The sequence below is a fragment of the Monodon monoceros genome, unplaced genomic scaffold, assembly GCF_005190385.1.
Source record: "Monodon monoceros isolate NGI ecotype Baffin Bay Population unplaced genomic scaffold, NGI_Narwhal_1 Super_Scaffold_4, whole genome shotgun sequence".
In the NCBI taxonomy this organism is placed as follows: domain Eukaryota; kingdom Metazoa; phylum Chordata; class Mammalia; order Artiodactyla; family Monodontidae; genus Monodon; species Monodon monoceros.
The window spans coordinates 28,985,335-29,012,162 of record NW_021703781.1 but is presented as its reverse complement, the minus strand read 5'-3'; the positions used below and the strand labels follow the sequence as shown (position 1 = coordinate 29,012,162).

The following is a 26,828-nucleotide window of genomic DNA, read 5'->3' as shown; positions in this document are numbered from 1 at the left end:
TTCACCACCCATGAACCAGTGAGTTTCCCTGAAAACCCCTTTCACCCAAGCTCCATTCCCACTTCTGCTGACAAGGGATGCAGCACGTGTGTGAAGCTCTTCTCCCACCTCATTCTCAGGGGGGTCCAGGTCTATTTGCTGGTATCTTCTTTATCACCATCCATCCAGCAACAGGGAAAGCCAGAGCCCCTATCTCCCTGTGCCCAACCTACAGACCCCAAGCTATACACAGCAGCCTCCAAATTGGCTCTGCCCCAAACTACGGTTTTTGTTCTCCAACCTCTGGTTCACCAGGCAAGGGAACGGGGTATGATATCATCATTCCTAGAAACAAGGAGAGACCTCAGGGGGGCTCATCTGATCCAGGATACGGAATCAGGACAAGTGAGGGAGCACAACCCTGTCCCTACAGACGGGGCAGATGGAGCTCGGAAAGGTAAGGGACTTGCAGATCAGTAGTAAGGGAAGGAGAAAGGCCAGAACCTAGAGCTCTCACCTGTTGGTGATGGTGTGATATCTGTTCTCACAAAGTCCCTCTCTGTACAGATCCCTCTGCCGTGTCTCACGTTAGTTGAACTGCCCGGGAGGGACACAGATCTGCCGTAACACCACACACTGTCAGGCAAGCTGCCTACTCTTGCTAACCAGTGGCTGCTGCCGTTTGAGAGGCATCCAACCACCAGTAGAGTGAGGAGACCTACGGGCCCCCTTAACAATCACACCTGCGGACCCTAGGTTAGCTGCTCTCTTCCCAGGCTGGGTCCCAAGCTAGTTCTCAAACCGCAGTGTGCATCAGAACCACCTGGAGGGCTTGTTAAACACATTGCTGGGCTCCACCCACAGGGTTTGAGTCAGTAGAACCAGAGTTTGCATTTCTAACTAGTTCCCAGGTGATAGTCCAAGGACCCCACTTTGAGAAACACTGCTCTAGACGCTGTTAGTCACCTACAAGACTCTGGCTGCCTTTCACAGCTACACTGGCGAACTAGGCATGCTGTTTCCAAGGAAGCTGAAGGGCTTCCTCAAGGTGCCACCGGTCCCCATGGGATGGGTCTGGGTTCTCAGCTCTGTGGGCATGGTAATTTGTTTGGGTCAGTGGGTCCCACTGGTGACTGCAATGGGAGGCCAGATGATGGCCTAGTGACCTTGGAGAGAGCTAGAATTGGCGACCTGTGGTGTGGGCCAAAGGCCCTCTCCCAAGCACGCTGTCACGTGGTGACTGAGGTCCCTAGTGGTGCTTTCAGTCTGACCCATCTGCCAGAACCCTCAGATGTCATTGTTGAGGAGATACCCTGGGGAGGCAAATGATGGATGGGCCAGGAACTTTCTGATGGAAGAAAGAGAAACCGGCCCTCAGAAAAACAGGGGGAGCTGCAGTTGTGCTCCTGACACCTTTGTCACTGGAGACCACCTCCCAGGAGAACGAGCCCAAAGGCCCATCCACAGTCGGATGGAAAAACAAAACAAAAAAGCTGGATACTACCCTGTTCCATAAGCCAAAATAAAACTTCAGCCAGACCAAAGTTTAAGCATAAGAAGTAGCCCTTATCCCCAAAGATGAAATTAAATTTCTGCGTAAGAAACAAGTAACGAAAACAACATAAAGACTAGGGAAGTGACAAATTTAGGAAAAATGTTTTATGATAAGAAAAAGACCAATAACCTTTATAGAAACTCAAATGATGCAAACAATTACAGAAAAGGAACTGCAGATATTCACCCTCACTAATATGCTGACTTGCCAGTTAAAAATAGAGATGTAGAAATTAAACATGACACATGCTTTGACTCAGAAGCTCTACTTCTGGAAGTCTGTTTCCCAGACACACTAACCTGCGGCATCAGCCACAACAGCAAGAAGGAGCCCCCAGATACGCACCAGCAGAGGCTGGTTAAGTAAATCAAGCAGATCCACACGAGGGATACTCCGTAGCTTTTAGAGATAGCCAGCTCTGTAAGTGGTGATGTGAAATGATCACCATTATTAATCAAGGTGTAGTGCTGTGTGTATGTTAACTTCGTTTAAAGAAAGAAAATGTACAAATTTAGTGCTGTATACACACACACACACACACACACACACACACACACACACACACACACCCATCCCTGGAATGTTAAACAAGAAACTGGTTGCCTCTGGAGAGGAAAACTGGAACAGAAATGAAGCTCACTGTTTATATTTGCATCTCCTGCCACATGCATGTATGCCAATTAAAAAAAACAACTTTAAAAAAGGCCCAATTCAGGTGGGGATTTCTGAGCTCACTTGAGGCCATGCTGTTCTTCCAAGATTTGAATAACTCACACAGGGTCCATTCAGTGCAAGGCTGCCCGGCTCTGAGCCTGGGGTTGGCATTATTATATAAATATACCGTGGGACTCGGACCTGAAGGGACCGCTAAGGTTCCCGGCCTGGGGCAGGACCGCAGGCCAGCCTCAGCCCGCTCACAGGGTGATGGTGCTCATTCCCAGAGTTCCCTGACGATGCCCCCAGGACTCCATCTTCACCTCTCCCCAAGAGACCACCTCCAGTCTTCTCATTTTTATCCCACCATTTCCTGCCTGAAATAGCTTCGCGTCTGCGACCCACTCCGTTCTCCTTCTGAGCTCTCTTGGGAACCAAAGGCCCCAGGGGTGATTGGAGAGCACAGGGCAGTAGCTCCGCCCCTCCCCCCCCCCACCTCCCCGGATGGGTAACACTTGGGTGTTCTGGACAATGGAGACGGGATGCTGATTCCTGTTAAATTTCTCTTCCATTCTGCCCATCGTCCCTCTAGCCTACTGAGACCTGCCATCCTGACCAACATCAAGCATCTTAGCACTCTCTCTCAGCTTTCTTTTATATCCACCGATTGGGAAAGCATGGCATTTGCGTTCTTCCAGGCGAGTGATACAGAAAGAGCACTCCTGAACTGTCGCTGCCGACCAATTCCCAGCCCGACATCAGCCCACCCAGGACCACGCGGGTACAGGCGTTCAACCAGCTACCAGGCCACCTAACTCTACCACAGCCCGACACCTGTTTCCTCATCTTGTTCACAACAGTACAAAGAGGGCCTCCATCAAATGAGAATGCTAACACGTCACCCCGGGCCTAGAGCCCTCCAGCTTATCCGTCTAATAATCCCCAGGAGAAAAGCAAGGGCAGCCGGAGAGCCTGGTTCGACCTTCGGATGCCCTAGTGCCCACCTTGCCCCTTCCCAACGACCACATGTCCCAGATCAGCACGCAACTCTGACTCCCAATATCTACAGCCTTCCCCGCTTTTTTGAAAATTAAGAAATCTGCTCATGGCCCAGTCTTTGGGTAACTCTGGCCTCCAATGTTTCTCAAAAGAGGCCACCAGCAGGGCCCACTGTCCTTGGTGAAGTCGGCCTGGCACGGTGGGGTGCTATATCCTGATTCAGAGGGGAGCTCGGGCAGGGCTTGGAGGGGAGGGCCTCATCTTCCCCTCCCAACTCTGTCCAACCCTCACTCTTCACGACAGAAGGGAACTCCCTGGGTTATAATCCAGCAGATCTGCTTTCTCCGTGGCATCTACGAATATCACACCTTCTGTGATGACCAATGCCTTCCTCCTACTTCTGCCCTTTAAGAAAGAAAAAAGGTGCCTGGGTGGGATGCTTCACACAGTGGACAGGCCGGGATTCTAACAGGCTGGGCACATCCCCATTGGCTCTGGTCAGAGCACTCTGTCTCGGGACTCACTGGAGAGGGCCTCCAAGTGCCGCAAGCAGCTGGCCTCTTCGGGGACTGCTCCAGTTCCTAGAAACCAGCCTGCAGGGAACTTCCGGCCTCTGGTCCCGCTTCTCTTGGGGCACGATGCAGCACAGATAACACCCTTCCTTCCTCACTGGGACCATCGACTTGCACCTGTATGCCTGATTTCATCCAGCTGTGGCCCTCTCTGGCTAAACTGGTGCTTCTCAAACTTCAGTCTGCAAAACAGTCACCTGCTGGACTTGTTTTAACCCAGATTGTTGGGTCCTGCCCCCACAGTCTCTGCAAGCGTAGGTTTGAGACTTGTCCAAACATGCTGATACTCCTTGACTCTGGACTACACTTTCTGTAGCACCGCTTCATCACACGTGAGAATCACCTGGACAGCTTGCTAAAAATGCCGAGGCTTTTTTTTTTTTTTTTTAGAAAAAACACATGACTTTATTATTCCCAGCACAAAGGGCAGGTCTTCGCAAAACGAGGGGGCAAGTTCTGGCGGCAGGGAGGAGTCCCCTACTTGTCGGCAATGAGCGGGTTCCGCAGGACCACAATGACCGAGTCCCCACGCAGGAACATTTTTGAGATGTAGCGGTCCTTGTTGACTGGCTTGGACTTCTTCTTGCCCTTGCCACTCTTGGGGACTTCGGTCCACATCTCCTTCACGTTCTCCAGCACCATGCTGCAGCGCCTGTCGAAGGCCTTCACGCGGCCCAGGAGCTTCTTGTTGTTGTGGCAGTTGATGAGCACTTGGGTGTTGTTCTTGACCGACTGGGTGAGCATGGAGAGTGGCCCTGTGTTAAACTCCTCCTCCTCCCGCTTCTGCAGCTCCTCCGGGGTCATCTCACTCTTGGGCTTGTTGAGGAGGCTCATGTTGGCGATGGTGGTGGCCGCATTCTCAATGCCGAGGCTTTGGCCCCAATCATTCTGGGCCCTTCAGTCTGAAAAGGGTCCAGGAATCCGAAATATAAACAAGCATCCCGTTCCCACCTCCAGGGATTCTTTTTAATTTATTTATTTTTGGCTCCGTTGGGTCTTCATTGCTGCACGCAGGCTTTCTCTAGTTGCGGCGAGCGGGGGTTACTCTTCGTTGAGGTGCGTGGGCTTCTCATTGCGGTGGCTTCTCCTTGAGGAGCACGGGCTCTAGGCAGGTAGGCTTCAGTAGTTGTGGCGTGCGGGCTCAGTAGTTGTGGCTCGCGGGCTCTAGAGCGCAGGCTCAGTAGTTGTGGCACACAGGCTTGGCTGCTCCACAGCATGTGGGATCTTCCTGGACCAGGGCTCGAACCCGTGTCCCCTGCACTGGCAGGCGGATTCTTAACCACTGCGCCACCAGGGAAGTCCTGCAGAAGTTCTGATGTAACTGATTCTGTGCTCCACACTCTAGGAAACAAACTTTCCTTTAAGGTACTTCGACACTTTCTAGCTTATTCTATCTAGCCTTTATTCCCAGCAGTAAACTCTGAGGATAAACACCAAACCTGGGCATCCCAAGATCCCATGAGACCAAGCCTCAGTTTCCTAGGTGAATGTTGATAGCATACAGCAGGTACATAGGGGGCTTCTCAGGGACCGTAAAATGGCATGTTCCCTAAAACTGTGTACATGTACACAAGAATACCATTCAATTTCAAGGGCCCCGCAAAGGCCCTAGCCAGAGTCCCAAACACAGGAATCTAGAAATTGTTGTGTTGGGAGAAGAGGCAAAATCACCCAGAACAAGAGGCACCTCACTACCCTGACCTAGCCACACACCCCATAATGGGGAGTCTTCTTGCTCCCCCAACCCCCACAGTGGGAGATGGCAATAAGGGCTGGGCGATGCACTATGCACATCTTCGGGTGTCCTGCCTCACTTCCAGGGACATGGAGGAAAAAGGAGGGTGGCAGGGCCATGCCTCACACAAGGATATAGCACTGTCCTCCCCAGAGGGCCAGGTGGGGACACAGCTCACAGCGGGCTAACACTGAGAGGGGGCAGAGACCTGGACGCGTCTCCCAGGGCCAGAAGTTACACGGCCGTGAGACCTCCCGCCCCAGTGACCAGCAGCAGACCAAGAGGGCCTGGACTAGGGTGGACGCTTTCGTGGGATGACCCCTCCACCGGCCTTCCCAGTCTGGGGGCTAGAGTATTTATTTGTGCTAGTTTTTTAACATTAAATCCTCAATCTGTGTTTATGCAAAAATTTAAATGTAGAGTTTAAACCATGCAGCTCAGATGATCCTTGCTGATTTCTTTTTAAAAATAAAAGGAAAAGAAGACAAGCTACAGAGTGGAAGAAAATGTTTAAAAAGACACATCTGATAAAGGACTGTTATCCAAAATACAGAAAGAACTCCTAAAAACTCAACAATAAAGTACACCTGAAACTAACACCACATTGTAAATCAACTATACTTCAATTAAAAAGAAAAAAAAAAAACAACTCAATTACAAAATGGCAAAAGACCTGAACAGATATTTTGCCAAAGAATACATACAGATAGCAAAAAAGCATATGAAAAGATGCTCAACATCATACATCCTTAGGGAATTGCAAATTAAAATAACAATGAAATACTACTACACACCTATTAGAATGGCCAAAATCCAAAACACTGATGACACCAAATGCTGGTGAGGATGTGAAGAAACAGGAACTCACTCATTGCTGGTGGAAGTGCAAAATGGTACAGCCACTTTGGAAGGCAGTTTGCAGTTTCTTACGAACTAAACATACTTACTCTTAGCATATGATCCAGCAACAGCACTCCTTGGTATTTACCCAAAGGAGCTGAAGACACACATGGACACAAAAACCTGTACATGGATATTTATAGTGGCTTTCTTCATAACTGCCAAAACTTGGAAGCAACCAAAATGCCTTCAAAAGGTGAATGGATAAATAAACTGTGGTACATCCAGACCATGGAATATTATTCAGCAGTAAAAGAAATGAGCTATCAAGCCGCGAAAAGACAGGGAGGAACCTTAAATGCATATTATTAAGTGAAAGAAGCCAGTCTGAAAAGGCTATGTACTGCACGATTCCAACTGTATGTCATTCTAGAAGAAGTAAAACTGGAGAAGTTAAAAAATCAGTGATTACCAGGAGTTAGGGGGAGGAAGGGATGAATGGGCAGGGCACAACGGATTTTTAAGACAGTGAAGCTATTCTGTACGACACTAAAATGGTGGATCCATTAGTCAAAACCCATAGAATGTACCACACTAAGAGTGAACCCTAATGTAAACTATGGACTTTGGGTGATAATGCTGTGTCAATATAGGTTCATCAATTGTAACTCTGATGTGGGGTGATGATAGTGGCGGAGGTGGTGCTGTGAACCTAAAGCTGCTCTAAAAAATAAATCACATTTAAAAATAAAAGGAATACAAACACACTGTAGGGAAATTCAAATGGAACAGAAAGGCACAAAGAAACAAAGTTCATTCTCCCCTCTAATCCCCTACTCAAAGGTCGCCACTGAGCAGTTTCCAAAGTATAATTCAAGACAAAACACACACACACATACACACAAATGTAAATGCATACATGTATGTATATATATACAGTTTATGTATGTTCGTGTATACATATATGTATAATTTTTAAAAATACAAGGAAGAAATTTGCTTATCTGCAAACTCTCCTCGCTCCAGTGCAAAGCTAGGTTTGGGCAGGCTAAGGTGTAACCGGTCAGCCACATGCCTTCCTGGCCCACCTCCAGTACCTGGCTGCTGGGAGATGAAGGATTAGCCAGCCCTGAGCCGGTCTGAGCAGCTCCTGACCGACATACACTGCCCATCTCTCCAGGGTCATTGCTGAGAGGCAACAACCCAGAGCAGGGCGCAAATGGGGCCCAAAGCAAGACTATTTAAGGTAGTCAGTTCCAAGAATGTTAATACGGAAAAGGTCCCCGATCAGTGACCTGGAGCCAGGCCCTCACCTCCCCAGACCTCGGGTGTGACAGGGGGCTTCACCTCTTGGGGCTCTTCCTAGTTGGATTTTAGGACTCCTGAAGGGAACACCTCTTCAGGTTTTCACCCCAATCCTAGATTTACAGACTTCCTAAATGCCTACGCTGGAAGGCAACTTGAAGGTTATCTAGTTTCTAACCACCTTGGTTTTGGAGCCAAAATATGCCAGGGACACCGTTTACTCAAGTCACAAACACATGGGGAGAGGGTCCAAGGTAGAACTCAGCCTGCTGGGAGCAAAGCCTGCCTACCTTTCCCTAAGAGGGTCATACTGCAAAACCTGTGACCATTTCAACCTAGGCTGGGCTGGCTTGTTTGGTGGTCCCAACCGGTCCTGCCACTGGTGACCTAGTTTAAGACCCCTCCTCCAAGGACAGTGCAATGACTGCTCTGAACTGCGGTCAGCCAAGGACATTCCTCATGGCCAGGAGGTTCCAGAAACCCTCAGGTGCCTCGGCTCCCACCACCTCCCTCTCCCCATACCTACAGGGACAGGAGGAGAGAAGCCTGGCACAGCCCAAGCTCTGCCACACACAGTCCTTCAAAGTCGTGCTCAGGTCTAGCCTGGACTCCCATCTCCAGCTCAGCCTTGCCAAGCAAAAACAGGCAGCATGATGTAGAGCTCAGTGCTTCCTGAACTGTGTTCCCCGACACCAACTTACATCTTATGAGTTGAGAATTCACCAGGTGCCCAGTTAAAAAAGAGAAAGAGATTAGTTGTCCAAAAACTTTGGAAAACGCTGCCTACGACATCCCCTTCCGGAAAAGTGCCAATACTTAATAGGATAATAAAGGCTCTGAGAAGTCCTGTAACAAAGGTGCCTGCTTAACTTTTTCCCTCAATTTCCCAAACTTACTAGGCAATAATAATAATAGTTAACATTTATCGAATACTTATTATGTACTAGGCACTGTGTTAAGTGCTATACATGGAATAGAACTTTACAACAACTTTACAACAACTCTATAAGACAAATACTAAGATTATGATCTCTGTATTAGAGATAAGGAAACTGAGGTATGGAGAGATTATACCAGTTGCCCTAGGTTACAGCTAGTAAATGATAAGCCAGGATTCAAGCCCAAGCAGCCAGGCTCCAAGGCTCAGGACTTTTACCCCTCACATGGCCCACCAGCCCCAGACGCTAGTATTTCAAAGACCAAAACTTTAAAAACACTGGTTGATGGAATACAACAGACTTAGGAAGCAGGACACCAGGTTTCCCCGTGATCCCGAGCATCTCACTAAAGGCAGTCTAGGGTGGTGGGAGGAGCATGAACTCTGAAGCCAGATGTGGCCCAGGCTCGAATCCCAGTTCTGCTCCCTAAGAGGTGCGTGGTCTTGGGCAGGTTATTTAACCTTTCTGGGCTTCAGTTTTCCACATCTGTTAAATGTAGATAGTAACAGTTTAACATCAAATATGTTCTCATGATATCATTTAACCTCTCATTGTATCAGTTTCCCCAACATAAAATAGCAAACAGGATTAGAGGGTCCCAGAGGACCCTGGGCCATTTGATAATACACAGGATGAGAAATGTGGGAGCAGGGAGGGCACAGGGTGGAGAGCTGGGGTCAGAACAGTGTGAAGAAGGGCAGAGGACAGGAGCAGTAAAGTCAGCTGGTTCCTTCTCCCACACCAAGCCCAGTGCAGCAGCAGATCCTGGACGGGAATGGCTGTGTTGGATTTTCCAATCTCCACGAGGAGAAACCACCAACAGGAAACTGGCAGTGTTTTCTTTCCATCCCTGCTGCAGGCCTGGGTGCCCTGGAGGCTTGGTCCAAGCTCCAGGAAAAAAAGGGGGTGGGAGGGATGGAGGAGGAAGCACCTTTGAAAAGGCCTTTGGAAAAGAAACCTGCCCGGAGCAGGGCCTCAGCCTGCACAAAGCTCCAGCCCTGCCCGCACCCAGGAGCCTGCTGTCAGCATGTCCACCCTGGGACGGCCCTGATAGAAACCATATTCTCTGCTCTCAGTTGCCTTTCCAGACCAGGTCGGGGGAATGGAGAAGGAGTGAGGAGGGGGCGAGGCAGGAGGGAACACTTTCATGGAAAAGTACCTGCAGGCAGACAGGGAGATTCACAGCAGGTCCCTCTACTAACTCCTCTACGGCACAGCCCTGGCAAACCTGGGTCACTCCAGCTCATCGGGAGAGACCCCTGTGGCAGGTGCCCATACCAAACAGGCTTCCGGAAGAGCCAACACTTAACCAAATGCCAACCCCGATTCAGGATTTCCGAGAACTGGAAAGCAGCCACAGAGGAAGCAGGTGAACCCAGGTATGGTGTCAGTATTTGGCTGACAACCAGGCCCAAGACACGACGGGGGCTCAGGCTGCGGTTCTTGTAGTCGCCAAGGTTCTTGTGACAGACACAGTGGCAGTGAAAGAAAAATCCCCCCACCTAAGTCCAAGGTGTGGCCAGGACCTAAGGAAATACCCCTTTCCCCACATACCCCTTTCCCCTTCCCCAAATGCGGAAACCGTGGTTTGTTTCTAAGTGCAGCTCAGGCTTGGGGAGGCAGGTCTGTGTCTGTCAGTTTCACCACTTCCGCGTGGGGAAACTGCTGGCAATCACACCACCTGATCAGAAGGGGCTCCTCGGGACTAGCGGATGTAAATCAAGCACAGGCCCCAGAGTACTAGAGGCCTCCTGGCTGTCCCAGACTTAGCGCTCAAGTCCCTGCATTTCCTGCAAACTCCAATCCAAGCGCTGTTCCTCCAGGATCGCCTGGGCCCACAGGAGTGCACTTCACTCCAAGCTCGGTGGCAGGTACTGTCTGCACAATGAACCCGTCAGAAGCTCAGCTGGAAAGGAACTTGGGGAGCTCCTCCTCTGAACCCCTCCCTCGTCTGGGTGGGGAAGGGGAGGCTGGGTGGCTCATCCAGGTCACACAGCCTAAGCATCACCAACACTGGGTCTCATAACATCCAACCCCAGGTCCTCTGTAGGTCCTTCTACCACCTCCAATTACTCTCTTTCCCACACTCTAAACCAGTGCCCCTATCTTTGCACAACCCACACTCCCCCATCGAGAGCTCTGTCGTATGAATTTTACCCACGGCCCACACAGCCTTGATAGAATCTTCTAACACTGCTGCTGGGCAACCAGGGAGAAACACAGGGTCCAATGACAATGGTTCCAATTCTAGCTCTACCACTTGCTGGCCGTTTGACCTTGGGCATGTTGCCTAACCTCTTTGAGCCTTTCTCCTTAAAACTGGGGAAAGTACATTCATCTTACTGTGTGGTGCTGAGGGTGTGATGCACTGATACACGCATATAAAGCTATCCATCATGTAGCTTATTAGCATAGAGTAGGTGCTCAGTTAATTTTAACTTACTCCCTAAGGAGCATTAGCTTGGTAGGTAGGGTCTGGGTCCTAACTTCACCACTTGCTGCGTGACATTCACAGGACAACTTAACCTCTCTGAACCTCCAAGCTGTCTGCCCACCTACCTTGAAGTTACTGTGAGGACTGAATGAAGTAAGAACAGGGAAGACCTCTGTAATATAAGGAGAGTTTTCTCCACTCTGTGACCAATTCAGCCAGTGTTGTACCCTCCCAAGTGGTCAAAGAGGACAGGCTCTGATGTTTGGAGAGGGGAAAAAGGGTCTTCAAAGATCCTAGACAGACACCCAAACTTATTCAGTGTCTACCAGGTGTCTAGCCCACACAATGAGGGTAGTACCTAACCAATTCTTACGGTCATGGGTGCTTCAAGACAATTTTGAGAAAGGGAAAGGGGAGAGGGGAGGGCTTTTCAAAGCCAACGATCAAGGCACCATCAGGCTCCTTGTAGGTCTGTCAAAAATATTCCCAACAGACAGACTGCACCTTGATCCCCCAGAACGGGTGACTATGTTGCCCTACATGACAAAGGGGCTTTGCAGATGTGATCAAGGTTACCAACCTTGAGATGAGTAGTGTATCCTAGATTATCCAGGTGGACCCATGAGTCCTTTCCTTGCTATGTTAAGGATGAAAGGAAAGGATGAGGAGAAATAAAGATGAAAAGAAAGAGATAAGAAGCTTGAGAGGGATTCCATCCATGCAGGACGGGCGCCAGGATCCAAAGAATGCAGACGGCCTCTAGAAGCTAGAAAAGACAAGGAAACAGACTGCCCTCTAGAGCTTCCAGAAAAGATATAACCCTGCCAACAAACACCAGGAGACCCGTGAGACAAAACCGTATGACAGTAAAGTTGTGTGCTAAAATGGGGCAGCCGCAAACAGTAGGGCAGTTCCTCAAAAAATTAAACGTACGACCTAGCAATTCCACTTCTGCATACGTACCCAAAAGAACGTATTTGTACACCAGTGTTCACGGAAGTTATTATTCACAGCGGCCAAAAGGTGGAAACAACCCAAATGTCCATCAACAGATGAATGGATAAGCAAAATGCAGTATATACATAACAAAAGAGTATTTGGCCTTAAAAAGGAAGGAAATTCTGACACATGCGAGAATATGGATGAATCTTGAGGTCATTATGCTGAGTGAAATAAGCCAGTCAAAAGATAAATACGGGGCTTCCCTGGTGGCGCAGTGGTTGAGAGTCCGCCTGCTGATGCAGGGGACACGGGTTCGTGCCCCGGTCCGGGAAGATCCCACATGCCGCGGAGCGGCTGGGCCCGTGAGCCATGGCCGCTGAGCCTGCGCGTCCGGAGCCTGTGCTCCGCAACGGGAGAGGCCACGACAGTGAGAGGCTCACGTACCGCAAAAAAAAAAAGATAAATACTCTATGAGTCCACTTGTATGAGGCACCTGGAGTAGTCCGATTCAGAAACAGAAAGTAGAATGGTGGTGCCGAGGGCTGGGGGGAGGGGAGAGTGGAGTGGGGGGTTAGTGTTTAATGGAGACGGAGTTTCAGTTTGGGAAGATGAAAAGTTCTGGAGATGGATGGTGGTGATGGTTACACAATAATATGAATGTACTTAATGCCACCAAACAGCAGACCGAAAAATGGTTAAAATGGTATTAAAAAAAAAAAGCTGTGTGTTTTAAGCCACTAAATATGGATAAATTGCTATAGCAGCAATAGAAAACAAGTACATACAGTGACCACCGCTTTTCTCCTTCCCTCCAGATCTTTCCATGGTGTCCTCTTTGAAAAGCCTCTCTTTGTATAAGAGATCAGTGCACAAGTCTACCTCAGTCAGCAAGAGAAGCAATAAACCAAGACCACAGAAAAAACCATTCCACCAAGAAGGGAGGGACCAGGTGCTCACGTCTCCTACATGTCTGGGAATAAGAGCTCACTCAGTAAAGCTTTGCTTGCTTGTATTATTATCAGTCAACAAAGTCACCATGGTGAGACCCAGGGCTTGTGAGTGGGTTCCCTATGCCTGGCCAGGCATACCCAGCCAGCAATGCAAATGCTCTTGGGAGGGGAAAGGTGGGCAGTGTGATGTTCGGGTTGGTGGGGCAATCAAATCACACCCAGCTATTTGTAATGAGGTGGATGGACCTAGAGTCTGTCATACAGAGTGAAGTAAGTCAGAAGGAGAAAAACAAATACCGTATGCTAACACATATATATGGAATCTAAGAAAAAAAAAATGTCATGAAGAGCCTAGGGGTAAGACGGGAATAAAGACAGACCTACTAGAGCATGGACTTGAGGATATGGGGAGGGGGAAGGGTAAGCTGTGACAGAGCAAGAGAGAGTCATGGACATATATACACTACCAAACGTAAGGTAGATAGCTAGTGGGAAGCAGCCGCATAGCACAGGGATATCAGCTCAGTGCTTTGCGACCGCCTGGAGGGGTGGGATGGGGAGGGTGGGTGGGAGGGAGACGCAAGAGGGAGGAGATATGGGAACATGTGTATATGTATGGCTGATTCACTTTGTTGTAAAGCAGAAACTAACACACCATTGTAAAGCAATTATACCCCAATAAAGATGTTAAAAAAAAAAAAATCACACCCAGCCAGCCAAAACCAAGCAACTGGGACACCAGAGATCATTCTGCCCTAGAGATGACTCACTTCATTCCCCATTCTGCCCTAGAGATGACTCAGTTCATTCCCGCCCACCCAACCCGGGCTCCTATTTCACAAGTGGAGAAACTGACAACCAGAGAGTGGAAGTGACAGGCCAAGGTGACACAGCAAGATCCTCCCAGGGCTGGCTCAGGACCCGCCCACTTCCTGCTCCCAAGCCAAGGGCCCACTGTCCAAAAGGCAGGACCCAAGCCAATTGCTGAGTTTTCACAGCATCTTTAGAGGGAGGTTCAGGTTTTGTTGAGCCTGAAGCCTATATAATTTTAGGGGCCCTTTTAAGACCCTGGATGCAGAACACTTTCTTGCAAATTCTACGAAACTATATGACTTTGTGAATTCACTTGCAGGGCCTCTCCCACAGCCTTGCAAAGGACACACGCAAGTGACTGGGGGGGTGGGGGGGCTTCAACCTGAAGGTTAAGTTTCATTAGCCTAACACTAGTTCCACCTCTGGGCTCAGAGAGGCACCCAGTGCTGGGCTAGACTTCCCGGAGCACAGGAGGAAAAAACAAAAGTTCTGACCTGCACCAGGCTTTCCCTCTAGCTGGGGAGATAAACACAAAAGAGCAATCACAGGAAAATACCCACAAAATGTTTAAGAGCCACTCCCAGGCAGAATGGAGATTAAGGCTGAGAATCAGGAAAGGGCTCTGAGAGCAGAGAGGAGGAGGGAGGAGAGGTGGGAGGCATGGTGTCTAGGAAAGCGGCTTCTCTCTGATGGATGGGCCTTGGCGAACCCAAGGCTCCCCTGGGCATCTCTCCCTCATCTGTTAAATGAGTGAGCCCGCAAGGGATCCGTGGTTGTCAATTTGTGCTGCCCAGGACCTGGGGCTCCCTGGAGGTTTTGTAGTTCACAAACATTTATTTTGTTGTGGGGAGGGGAGAGGTGAGGCCACAAAAGAGACTCTCCAACTTAAATTTTGTTTTAAATGGAAAAACAGGAAACCTGGCAACGAGGGTCCTACATTCCCACGTTGTGGCACACAGCTGGGGCTGCAGCAGCTGCCCCTTCATCCAGGATGCCTGTTTCGGCTGCCCACTGTCCCCACCAGGGCAGTCCCTGCAGGTACCGGTATTTGTAATGAAAGGAACAGATGTTCATCCAGGGCCCTGCCAGGTAAGAGGTGGGGAGAGGGGTGGCGCACAAGACTAAAGACCTAAAGGCAGCAGGGAGTCCCTGGGCCTCTACAGTCCTGGGGCCTGTTCAAATGCCTTTGGAAAGGCCCAGTCCCTTCAAACCTAGAAGACCTGACAGAGTATATACTCCAGCTCCTGGAAGCCCCAGGAAATCTCTCCTTCAAATAGCACTTATCAAGGGCTGCTCTTCTAATGGTGACCAAGTCCCCAGCCAGTCTTATTCAGCTGGAAGCTGAAAAGAAATCCCCGTCAGAATCTGCAGATCACCCTGGAGGAGAAGATGCTCTTTCAGATCTCAGGTGGGGCTGATCACTGTGCAGGTGGGATGCTAAAGCCTGCCAACCCGCCCTGGGCTGTGCCATGGCCAGAAAACGGAAGGTCCCTGGAGGTCTCTGTGTGATGGAAAGAATGCAGGAAATGCATGTCTGTAGCTCAGTCAAGCCAATACCTCAGCACTTTCCATCTTCAGAACTTCTGCTCAAACAGTCCCTCTACCAGGTCTGTCCTCCTATCTCCTTTGTGCCTTCCTTAAGCCTAAGTCAATTCTGGCTTTCCTTTTAGCCAGATGGAGCCCCGCTTCTTTCAGGAAGCCCACCCTGATCTCTCCACCCACAACGATGATCTCCCTTTCTGGAATTTACCAGCACTTGGCCTAAAATGTTTTCTATGTCTTCTTAGTGCTCTAATAATACTCCCCCTTTTCCAGTACCTATGACAGGTATTAATACATATATTACCTCATTATATATCACCTCATTAACCTTTGAAATGATCCTGCAAGAGAGGTATTATCACCTCAAGGGAACTAAGGCTCAGGGATAATTCTTGACAAGCAAGGATCACACACCAGACTAGTGCCCGAGCCAGAATTACTTTTTCTAGGTCTCCCAGTGAGAAAGTCAGTGCCCGGGCTATAGGACAGGCCTCTCCTCTCCTCCTCCACTGGCCAGTATGGGGCAGGGCACAGCAAGGTCCCTGACACACACCAACAGGACACCAGTGTACCCTGATTCATCTCTTTCACACCCTGGTGGCACCTGTCCCAATGACCTCTTCAGTCAGAGCTTCTGGTACAGAGGCTCCAGGAATTCTGGGGGCAGAAAGGACTGATCTAAGACATTCCCTCTCTCCCTCCCACGACAAGGTAGAACCTCAAGTTATGTGAGAGGGCGTATGAACATCCCCGACTCTGCTGGGGCACTGCCTCACCTCTGAGGTGTGGGTCACAGATGCCATCAGGCCCCAGGAGCAAGCCAGGGAGCCCCAGGGCCACATTCCACCAACCCTGACCGTCTTTTCCCAGGCACTGAACAAAAAGCCCATAGAAAGTGCTGTTAACATTCAACTCCTCACTCACACCCATGAATTAGGAATAGCTGGAGCCCATGTCAATCATTAGCCAGACAGTGCCTCAGACTCTGCCCTCCGAGGGCTGGCACCTGGGGAGGCCCAGCCTGGAGAAGCTCTGGGCAAAGCAGGCTGGAGAGTGGCCACGGACCAGTGTCCAGGCCTGACCAAGGGGTTGAACTTGAGAAAGCAGGCTCAGAAAGACAGCTCTTAGAAATAAAGCCAGGCCTTCCCTGGTGGTGCAGTGGTTAAGAATCTGCCTGCCAATGCAGGGGACACGGGTTTGAGCCCTGGTCCGGGAAGATCCCACATGCTGCGGAGCAACGAAGTCCGTGTGCCACAACTACTGAGCCTGAGCTCTAGATCCCGCAAGCCACAACTGCTGAGCCCACATGCCACAACTACTGAAGCCTGTGCGCACCTAGAGCCCGTGCTCTGCAACAAGAGAAGCCACTGCAGTGGGAAGCCCGCGCACTGCAACGAGGAGTAGCCCCCACTCGCCGCAACTAGATAAAGCCCGCGTGCAAAAATGAAGATCCAATGCAGCCAAAAATAATAAATAAATGAATAAAATACATAAAAATTATTTTATACTTTTATTTTTATTTATTTTATTTTATTTTTTTTGCAGTACGCGGGCCTCTCACTGTTGTGGCCTCTCCCGTTGCAGAGCACAGGCTCCGGGCACGCAGGCTCAGCGGCCATGGCTCACGGGCCCAGCCGCTCCGCGGCATGTGGGATCTTCCCGGACCGGGGCACGAACCCGTGTCCCCTGCATCAGCAGGCGGACTCTCAACCACTGCGCCACCAGGGCAGCCCCATAAAAATTATTTTAAAAAAATAAAAATAATAAAGCCAATTCCCAGTGCGCTGGCATTTGGATTACACAGGAATCCTACAATATCAGGGCTGGAAGGGGCCTTCAGGAGTTTCTTTGACTCAACCAGCTTGTTTTACTGAGGTGGGAGCCGAGGCCTAGAGAGCAAGGCCTGCCTCGGCTCTCAGGATCGGCTGGGACAGGACAAAGACTCAAGTCATGTTTCTCGACCTCCCGGCCGATGCATCGCGGCCCAGGCTGGCTGCCCGCCACTCACGCTTCTGGGCGCCATTCCACCTTCCTGGGCTGGAGAATGGACTTGGAAATGTAAAGGCTACCCTGGGAAAGACAGAATGAGAAAATGACTCTGTTGCCTCCTAATAAAGCCCCATATCATTAAGCCACAGAGAAAGCATCCTCTGCCCAGGGGAAGCCTCTGTGACATTGCTTCCCTCCAGGTTCACCCCCATGAGTTAACAAAAGCAGAGAGCAGGGGTTGGCAGCCTCTTGTTTTCATCTCTCCAGGGTATCAGGAGCCGCGCTGACCAACAGCCCAACTCAGTTCAGGGTTCAAATGGCCTCTGTCCCCAAGCTCTCCCGGAAATAGACAATGATGTGTCACACCTGGAGTTGATGAAGGTAAGTCGGGAGAAGGAAGCACAGTTAGACTCTCTCCATCCCAAAGCTGGGTCTTGAAGGGACACCCGCCCCCGCATCCCGAGGGCCCTCTAAGATCAGGAGGTGACTCCAAGTGGCAGAACGAATGGCTGCCAGACCTGACTATTGGGAATGGCCTGGAAGCAGCGAGACCCTCAGAGCATGAGCAAAGTAGCAGCAGCAACTTGCCCTCAGGATCGGGGCTGCCACCCCCTGCACCGCCTGCTGGCTTGCCCCTGTCACAAGATACCACTCCTACTCCCTAACCCGAGGAAGGCTGGCTTAGCCAGTGGCAGAACCGACAAGCACAGGAGTCGCTTCAGACTGAGGGCACCAGTGGGTGGTGTTCCAGAAACTTCAGTCGTCACCCCCTCAACCATCTGCCTCTTGCTTCCATGACAGAACACTACCTGCAGCCGGGCACATGGCAGCCCCAAGTAAGGACTATGTTTCCAAGCCTCCCTGGCAGCAAGGCAGGGCCCTGTCAGGGAGTCAGCTGTCCTGGGCCTTGCAGGTAAGGGAAGCACCCAGAGCAACACTGCCCAAGTGTGGTCCCCAGACTGGTCGAATCAGCACAACCTGGGTGCCTGTCATAAAGGAAATTTCTCGGGCCTCACCACAGACCCCCTAAATCAGAACCTTTAGGGGTGGGGCCCAGGAATCCGTGTTTTAACAAACCTTGCCAGTTATTCTTAAACATGCTCAAGGTTGTAAACCAAAGCCCTGAAGAATGCTGGGAGCAACTTTTCATAAGGAGCCTCGTGCCTGGACAACCTCATGGAACAGACACTTATTAACTCTGGACTCCAATTTCTGGAGATAGAGAAACTCCTCTCTTAAATCATGGCCAAACCTGAATCCTAATGCAAGTGGGTGGGGAAGAGGAAGGAAGAGGAATGATGAGAAACTTAACCCAGACAGCAGAAATCAGGAAGGAAACAACATCCAAGTATAGTAAATAATAAACAGAAAACAAGACACAAGAAATAAAATCAAGACCATCTGGTATGCAAACAGTCTGAATTCTCTACCAAAGACAGAAATGACCAAATTCGGTTTGTTGCTATTATCACTGCCTTCCGCCATGTCCCCGAACCCCAGTCACGTGCTGATTACAAGAGAAACACTTTTTTTTTTAAACGAGAAAGAAAAGTTAAAAATTAAGGCAAAGACATACTAGGTAAACACAAAGACAAACCAGAAGTGGAAATATTAATATTAAAAACATGTTGAGGACTTTCTAATAATCCTGCCTCTGCAAACTGAGGGTTTTTTCCAACCATTTCTCAGCCATCTGGAAACACAAGACTTGGAAAACTACCCCCTAGGAATCCATGGTACAACAGGGCTTAGGCCATTCTAGTCCCTTGAAATAGTTTATGTGACTTAAAACACAAACATAGAAACGAGTGTAAAACTTGTGGCCCAAGTCTTTATACCTGACATTTGGCCCTGGGACATTTTTCTGTACTGTTTTGTCATATCCCTTGGGGAACAGAGAAAGTACGCCTTGCCGCTTCAGATGAGGAAGGAAATGTAATTGCGAGTCACAGCCGTCCACCTCCTTGGACCTAAGGGATGGGGGGGAACCAAACACAAAGGCAGAGGAGTGGTACTCAGGCCCATCCCTGGGCGTTGCAGACAGATCTCCTTTTATCCATCCCTCCTAAAACCTGGCTATCATGGGGGCCACTGGGACAGGCAAGGAGGGAGAGCTCACAGTAATCCTGACTCAGAAGCAAGCGGGGGCAGTCTGATTACTACCTACTCTGCGTGAGTCTGAGTGGAAACTAAAGGATGCGGCTTACCCCCTCCCTGACTGACGCCTGCCTCCAAATTTCTGAGGCTTTCACTTACTGTCCTATAAAATGCACTTAGTTACTAATTTTAGGACTGTAAAGAAGAAGGGATTCTCCCAGATTCTTGGCGATATATGCTCCTAAAAGAGTTAATACAGATTTTAAGGCCAAAGGCCAAAAGCATTGAATAAGCAAAAGACAAAAGCAAAAGGTACAATCCACAAAGGTAAGCTTGATAAACCTGTATACACCAAACATGCATGCCAAATTCATAAATCCAAGACAAATATAAGTTGAGCTTGACTCAAAAAAAAGATTCAATAAGCAGGGATGCAGAGGGCAACCTCAAGATCACAGATGTATCTGAAGTCTGTATCCCACAGAGAGTACACGTCCATGAAACCTTTTCACATTGATTGTGTAGCTGGCCACAAAGAAAATCTTAATACAGTCCAACAAGAGATTTTGCTGAGCACATTCACTCAATAAAACTAGCAGTCAACATTAAAATATGACCATACCCCCCACAAAACTTACTCAAAAATTCAGGACGTTGCCTTCTAAAAAATTCTTGGATCAAAACTGATCTACAGAGTACTAGAAAGCAATGGAAAGGTGAGCATTTCATACAAAGGCCCATTGGCTAGAGTTGCACTCAGAGGAAAACGATGAGCTTTATATACTTTTTAAATTAAAATAAAACACTAAAAATAAATGAACCAATTTAGATGTTAAAAGTAGAGCAACAGGGCTTCCCTGGTGGCGCAGTGGTTGGGGGTCTGCCCGCCGATGCGGGGCACGCAGGTTCGTGCCTCGGTCCAGGAGGATCCCACATGCCGCGGAGTGGCTGGGCCCATGGGCCATGGCCGCTGAGCCTGCGCGTCCGGAGCCTGTGCTCCGCAGCGGGAGAGGTCACAACAGTGAGAGGCCCGCGTACCACACAAAAAAATAATATAAATAAATAAATAAATAAATAAAATAGAAGTAGAGCAACAAAATAAGCCAGAAGTAAAAAGAAATGAGTAACAATAAAGGTTGAAATGAATGACCAACAAACAGAAAAAAAAGGTAGGAATAAAAAAAATTATTTACAAATAATTTCCAAATTATATGACATATATTTTATGATATATATATATATCTCCAGCATATCCAATTAGAATCCTATTCTTAAAATCTAATGAAGACATTCTACATCACAAGGCCTGTAATCTGTCCCTGATTTGGAAAACTTAATATCATAAAAATGTGAACTCTTCCTTATAAATAAAACATTCAGTGACATTCCAAACAGGATTTTATAGATTGTTTACTCCAACACCATTTCAAACTATAAAAACAGTCAACAGTCTCCATACCCAGCAATGGGGGAAAGGTTGAATAAATTATTTTACATCTGTACTACAGAACAGGCAGGGGACAACCTAGGGCGGGTAGGGGTGGCCTCTGCTTTTGTGCTCCCAGCACAGGGCTAGGCAAACAGTGGATACTCACTAACACTGAGTTCAATAGAAATATCCCTTGTCACCCGCTTCCTAAAATAGCCGTGACCTTTTAGGTGGACACAGCAAGCTGATGTCTGCTATCACCAGCCCCCCACATACACACCCTTTTCCCCCAGGGATGCCACTCCCCAGGCTTAATCTGCCATATACTCCCTCTGGCTCCCTGTTATCAGCCTCTGAGTTTCTCCTTGTCCCTCACGCTGTCCTCTAAGCCAGTCTCTCCCCAGCTACAGGTGTAAGAGGCTGGGGGCTCCTGACTTCCCTCTCAATTTCAGGAGTGATTCCTCCCCTTTTTTTTCTGCTAATGGGACCTTCAGGAGCACAAGCCCCTGGAAGACTAGACACTCAGAGATCACAGAACCAGGAGTCAGCTACCTGCCATCTGCACACTCCACCCCCAGCTTCAAGATTCCTCGCAGGCACACAACGAAGATATCAACACTGCCATTACCACCCCCTAACTGATCTCAAACCCCTTTTGCAAACATCACCTCACCAGATTGTGCAAACAACCACGTGAGGTAGGCATTTTACCACCCAGAACTCTGGGACTCTGTGTGGCTATGTGGCTTGTCCCAGGATACCAAGCACGGATGAGAACTCTGTCTCCTCACTCCTCCATTGGCCTCACCTGTTACTTTCTCACATCAGGAGCAAAGCCAGCTGTGGTTCAAGTCACTGTACGTGCTGCACTGTCAGGATTCTCCCAAATACAAACCGCCACGTGAAATCAGACCTTTATTTCATGGGGTACCCGGGCTCAGGGTCAGTAGGCTTAATATGGTATGGTTTCAGGGTTATTAGAAAGCGCCATGAATTTCACAACTCCTTTTAAAAATGCAAATTCCCAACAAGGAAACTTTGGTGTCTTCATTTCCCCTAAGAGCTTTTCTATTTAGGTAGCCCTCAGATTCCTGATGTTCTGCAGGCAATGGGCTCACAGGGTGCTGAGGAGAAAAACTCAGAGAAACCTGAGTCTGTTTGCTTGGCTGTGATTGTAAAATACACCTATACACAGAATCTTCCTCCAGTGGTCCCCATGGGGCAAGTATCAGGGACTTGGTTCAGGCTTAGCGGGAGGGAAAAGACAGCAGCTGAGAAGAGGAAGGAGCAAGAAGGAAGGGGAGCTCCACAAAGACCCTGGGTCCTCTGAACATCCAGCACTCGGCACAGATTTCATTTCTACATTCACCTCCTGCCCACACAGGGTTTACCCTCCCCGCCCAAGTGAATTCCCAAGAAAAACCCACACTCACCTATTCTGGCTCAATTCTCACTCCTACCACCTCAGACTACCCATCCTCCCAAAATCACGTGGCCAAGGCATCACTAATGGATCTTAGGTGCAGCAATCCAGGATGAGTCCTGACTACCATCCTTGCCCTGGAGACATAAAGAAGTCCAAAGCGACTCCCACTTGGCCTCTCAGCCAGTTCCTAGGCTCACCTCTCAGTCTGGACTCACTTCCATCTCACTCTCCCAAGCTGTTGGGTTTTTTTGGCCTATCCTAATTCAGCTTCCAAAGTCAAACATTTTAAGAACAGGGAAACCTTACTTCCCTGGCCTGCCTCTTTCACTTAGCTAATATCTACTGAGTACCAACATTCGGCAAGGTCCCTTCTGGATGCTGTGAGACCAAGAGACGAGTGAGAAATACCCCCCACCCTCCAGACACAGAGGACGGGGCAGAGAGAAGACTTGTGGCCATATAATTATTACTCCAAGGCGAGTTTTGAGAAGTGATGCCAAAGGAGTGGAGGAGTGCTGCATGGGCTCACAGCATGTCTTGTCCCTTCCTGCTCCAGGCACCTGGATGGCTCCCAGGAGGGTGGTGAATAACACGCAGAACTGGGAGAAGGAGGGCAGAACAGCATGAGCTAAGACAGAGGAAGAGGTCAGAAGGAGAGTAATTCAACTCCGCCCTTCAGGGCACGAAGGGAGTGATAGCTATTGTTATTATTACTGTTGACTCTTCCAGATGATTACTCATGCGCCAGGCCCTGCTGTAAGCTTTATGTCTATCCTGGGACACAGGGGTATGGTGCACCAGTCACCACCTGTTCAGATCAGTGCCTGAGCTGTATGGTTGTTAAGTATATTAACTCATTTAATTCTCACCATAACCCTGTGAGGTAGGTATTATTACTACCCCCCACTTTAAAGGTGAGGAAATGAAGGCATAGAGACCAGTAAGAGGTGAGACTCGGGAGGGATGCAGGAGCCCAAGGTAGTGAGCACCCCACGCCAGGGCAACAAATAGCCCTGGCACCTCACCTGGCCTCTCCTGGCAGGGAACACCCGGTAGCATGAAGAGTGCCTTGAGGGAAGGGGCCCTGTTAATCCTCCTGGAATCCCCAACAACTGACTGAAACAAGGAAGGAACGGAGGAGTATGATGAGAGCCAGTCCGGGGTGGGGGGGGAGCAAGATAGCACGCCCTACCTGTCCAGCTCCTGGACTCAGCCTGGCACTGCCCTGTAAACTTTTGTCCCTGCCGTGGGGCAGGGCAGAGGCTCACCCCTCACAGGGCCACTCCATGCCCAGGTCAAAGGAGCAGGGAGCAAAGTGACGGCAGGGAGGGAAGGCAGAGCGGCGGGCTACCACAGATCCCCCAGGTCTGTCCTAAAACACCCAATCTCCGAAGAAAGGTCACTGATTAGAGGGGCAGGGACAGAAATGTGCCAGGCAAACTGTTCCCAGCTTGGGCTAGAACTGTCTAGCTTAGCTTCTCCCCAAAGTCTCAAGCTGATGAACTGCACAACTCTCCTTTAGGCCAAGAGATGCGTTTCTACCTTTTTAAATCTTCAGGGGACTGGGTAGAGCCCAGCGGGAGGTAAAAGTCAAGAATCCCTCCCTGAAACTGTAGCTCAAGGTTGAAATGGAGGAAAGGCAGCGAAGGTAAACACACAGGTGAACACAGCACCTGGGATAGATCCCGCATTCTCTCAGAGTGCCTTGCAAATCAACTCCAACTAGCAGCTCCCAGGAATTTCCGTCTTTCCAGTTCCGGAGGAAAGCTCCTGAAGGCAGCCTCCTCTGCTAGCTCTCCTCAACATAAGCCCTTCCCAGAAGGGTACACACACTCCCGAGAACTCAACGGGGTCAGAGGGGCCGTGGCCACCGGCCATCCCCACACCAGCCAGTCGCCTTCTTGTCGCAGGTTGACCCGGTCCCAATCCGGCCCAGGCCCTGAGCCCCAGACTCCGGCGGAGCAGCACAATCACGTGGCCCTGGCCACTGTGGGCCCCGCCTGTGCACCCCCCACCCCACAGGGAGGGCTCCCCGCCGTTGACCGAGCTGGGCAGCCCGGCCGACTCAGCCCGTCCGGGACCAGCCCGACACCTGCCCCCTTACGGTTACACGCCGTGTAACCAGGAAGCCGCAGGGCCGGACCGGGAAGGGGCGAGGAACAGTCCGGGGCCTTCCGGCGGGGCCGCGTAACCCTGCCACCGCCCCGTCCCTTGCCCCCAGCAGGCCGGGGAACCCTCACTCACCTAGCCACTGGCCACCGGGGTGGGGGACCGCGAGGGGCGAACGGGGACGCGGGCAGCAGCGGCTCTCTCTGCGGGCGTCCCAGGCGCGGCACCTCGGACCAGCCTCGAGTTATGTCCCACTCCCGCTCTCGGGGTTCGCTGGGCACTCGGGACCCGCGAGCTGCTCAGCAGTCAGGGAGGGTCTGGAGGAGGAGCCCTTGGGCGGAAAACTCCCCTCTCCCGCCGCCCCAACGCGCCCCGGGGCGGAGCCGCGTGCGCCAGGGCGGGGCGGGCCCTAGGGGCGTGGTCTGCGCTCGGCCCCGCCCCCAGGTTAGGGCGGTCCTGGGCCCGCAGGCTGCGAGCATCCTCCCCGAGCAGGGGAAGGAAGCTAAAGGGCGTTCTGTCGCGGGAGGAGGATACAGCAGGCGCCTGGAGGTAGGCGAGGAGCCAGTTCTCCCCACTGCCTCCCGCGACCGGTCCTGCCCTGCGCCGCACTCGTGGGGAGGGGATTTACCCAAGCCCCCTCCAGCCCAGTGTACCTTACTTAGTGACTGTGTACATTAAAAAGGTGACCCTCTCTACGTTAAAAAGGTGACATAACAGTATGGAAATGGAGATGAGGGTGGGAGAGTAGCTTTGTAGTGCAGAAACCGCGACCACCTACCTTAGCCAGATGATCAAGGTCAACATCAAGAATGTTAAATCAACAGTGATAGTATGTACCGATTGTGGTCTTCCTCACAAGTATACATAATCACAGTTTAATCGTGAGAAAAACATGAGACAAATCCCAGTTCAGGGATATTTTATGGAAAACTTGACCAGTATTCCTCAAAATTGTCAAGGGCATCAAAACCAAGGAAAGTCTGAGACACACACTGTCACAGCCAAGAGAAGCCTGAGGAGATGCGAAAACTAAATGTAACGTGGTATCCTGGATGGGATCCTGGAAAAAGGGCATTAGCTAAAAACTAAGGACATCTGAATAAAGTATGGAGTTTAATTAATAATAACGCATCAATATTGGCTCATTCGTTGTAGTAAAACACCATGCTAATAAAAGATAGTAATAGCAGAAACTGGAGTTTATGAGAACTCTATTTGAACTTTTTTGTAAATCTAAAACTATTCTAAAAATAAAGTTTATTTTTTTGAAAAAAGGACACCTATGCAATATATGAATATATTTATTTATATTGATATTATATATTAAATAAATATTTTTAAAAAACAGATTCACTCTTCATTCCCCCAGCCCACTTTTAGGCTTGCCTTTCATACATTACATAGATGTACTGTCCACAAAACGGTGTTGCTGTATTTTTCTGCAACGCGCTTTTTTACTCACTAGATCTTGGAGGGTCTTTGCATGCAAGCGCACCTGGATCAGCTTGGTTCTTCCTAAACACTGCATAATACTAGCGGTCTTGTGCGTCACCATTCTTAATTACTTAGCTCTTTACGAAAGGACTTTTAGATTGTTGCCCGTTTGAGGCTGTTCAAAAAAAAAACAAAAAACTGCTGGTCCAGCTTGCGTTTTAATAGTGCAAGGAGCGGGACTGGGCCGGGTGCGGTGGGCTGCAGAGGAGGCCGGCGTGCGGGGGCTGGACGCAAGCCATGCCCTGCGGCAGCCTTGGCCGCAGCCCAGCTACGAACACTGGGGATCCAGTCATCTTCCGCAGCCTCTCCAACACCCCTACCTCCCCCAAGGCGCGGCTCTTTCTCGGGACTGGACTGCATTTTTTGGAGATGACTGGGCGGGGGAGGATGAAACTCAGGTCAAAGGCTCGGGAGCTGCTCGGAGGAAACACGCCCCGGAGCTGAAGAAGAGCGGAGGGTCAGAGGCACAAGGCGTCTCTCCCAGGGTTGTTGTTACTCGGGTGGGGACGCCTGCGGCGGCACAAGAGCAGGCGCCAGTGTGAAGCCCCCGACCGAACTGGCGGCGTTCCGGGGGGCTTCTGTTACCGGGCGCTCTCTCTGGGCTGGGGGTTTCGTCCGGGAAGGTCACCTGGCACCCACCCAGCCCTTTCTTTTGCCTTAACACCCTGCACCCGCGCCCTGCAGCGTTCCCTGCTGCCCCGCAGCAGCAAAAGCGAGCTTCTTTGAATGGCTCATTTTTCTCGTGGCTGAGCGAACGCTTCTTGAAATACCACTTTAAAAGATAATAAACAAATCATTTAGGGTGGAATTCCTTCTATTTGTAGCACAAACTTTTCTGCCTTGGAACTGAGACCCTCTAGGCCAGAATGGTGAATAGCTACCACTGTGCTTTTTATGACTCGGTAGGAACACCACGTGGGGGAAAAGACTCTAGATTTGGTGTTTGGGTTCTGGTTCCCATTCTGACACTCGCAAGCGATGCGTTCTCCAAACCTTGGTTTTCTCGCCTATAAAATTTTCAAAACA

The 26,828-nt window shown here is 49.9% G+C and overlaps 1 protein-coding gene and 1 pseudogene across 1 annotated transcript in view; both read right to left on the bottom strand.

Moving 5' to 3' along the window:
* ANXA11 (annexin A11) overlaps positions 1 to 24,664 on the bottom strand; it is a 42,114-nt gene extending 17,450 nt beyond the window's left edge. Inside the window, exon 1 of the mRNA XM_029245521.1 lies at positions 24,444 to 24,664. The gene's annotated coding sequence lies outside the window, so the exon portion shown is untranslated. The remainder of the gene's footprint in view (positions 1 to 24,443) is intronic.
* On the bottom strand, positions 4,131 to 4,852 carry LOC114908839 (annotated as a pseudogene).
* Positions 24,665 to 26,828: the final 2,164 nt, after the last annotated feature.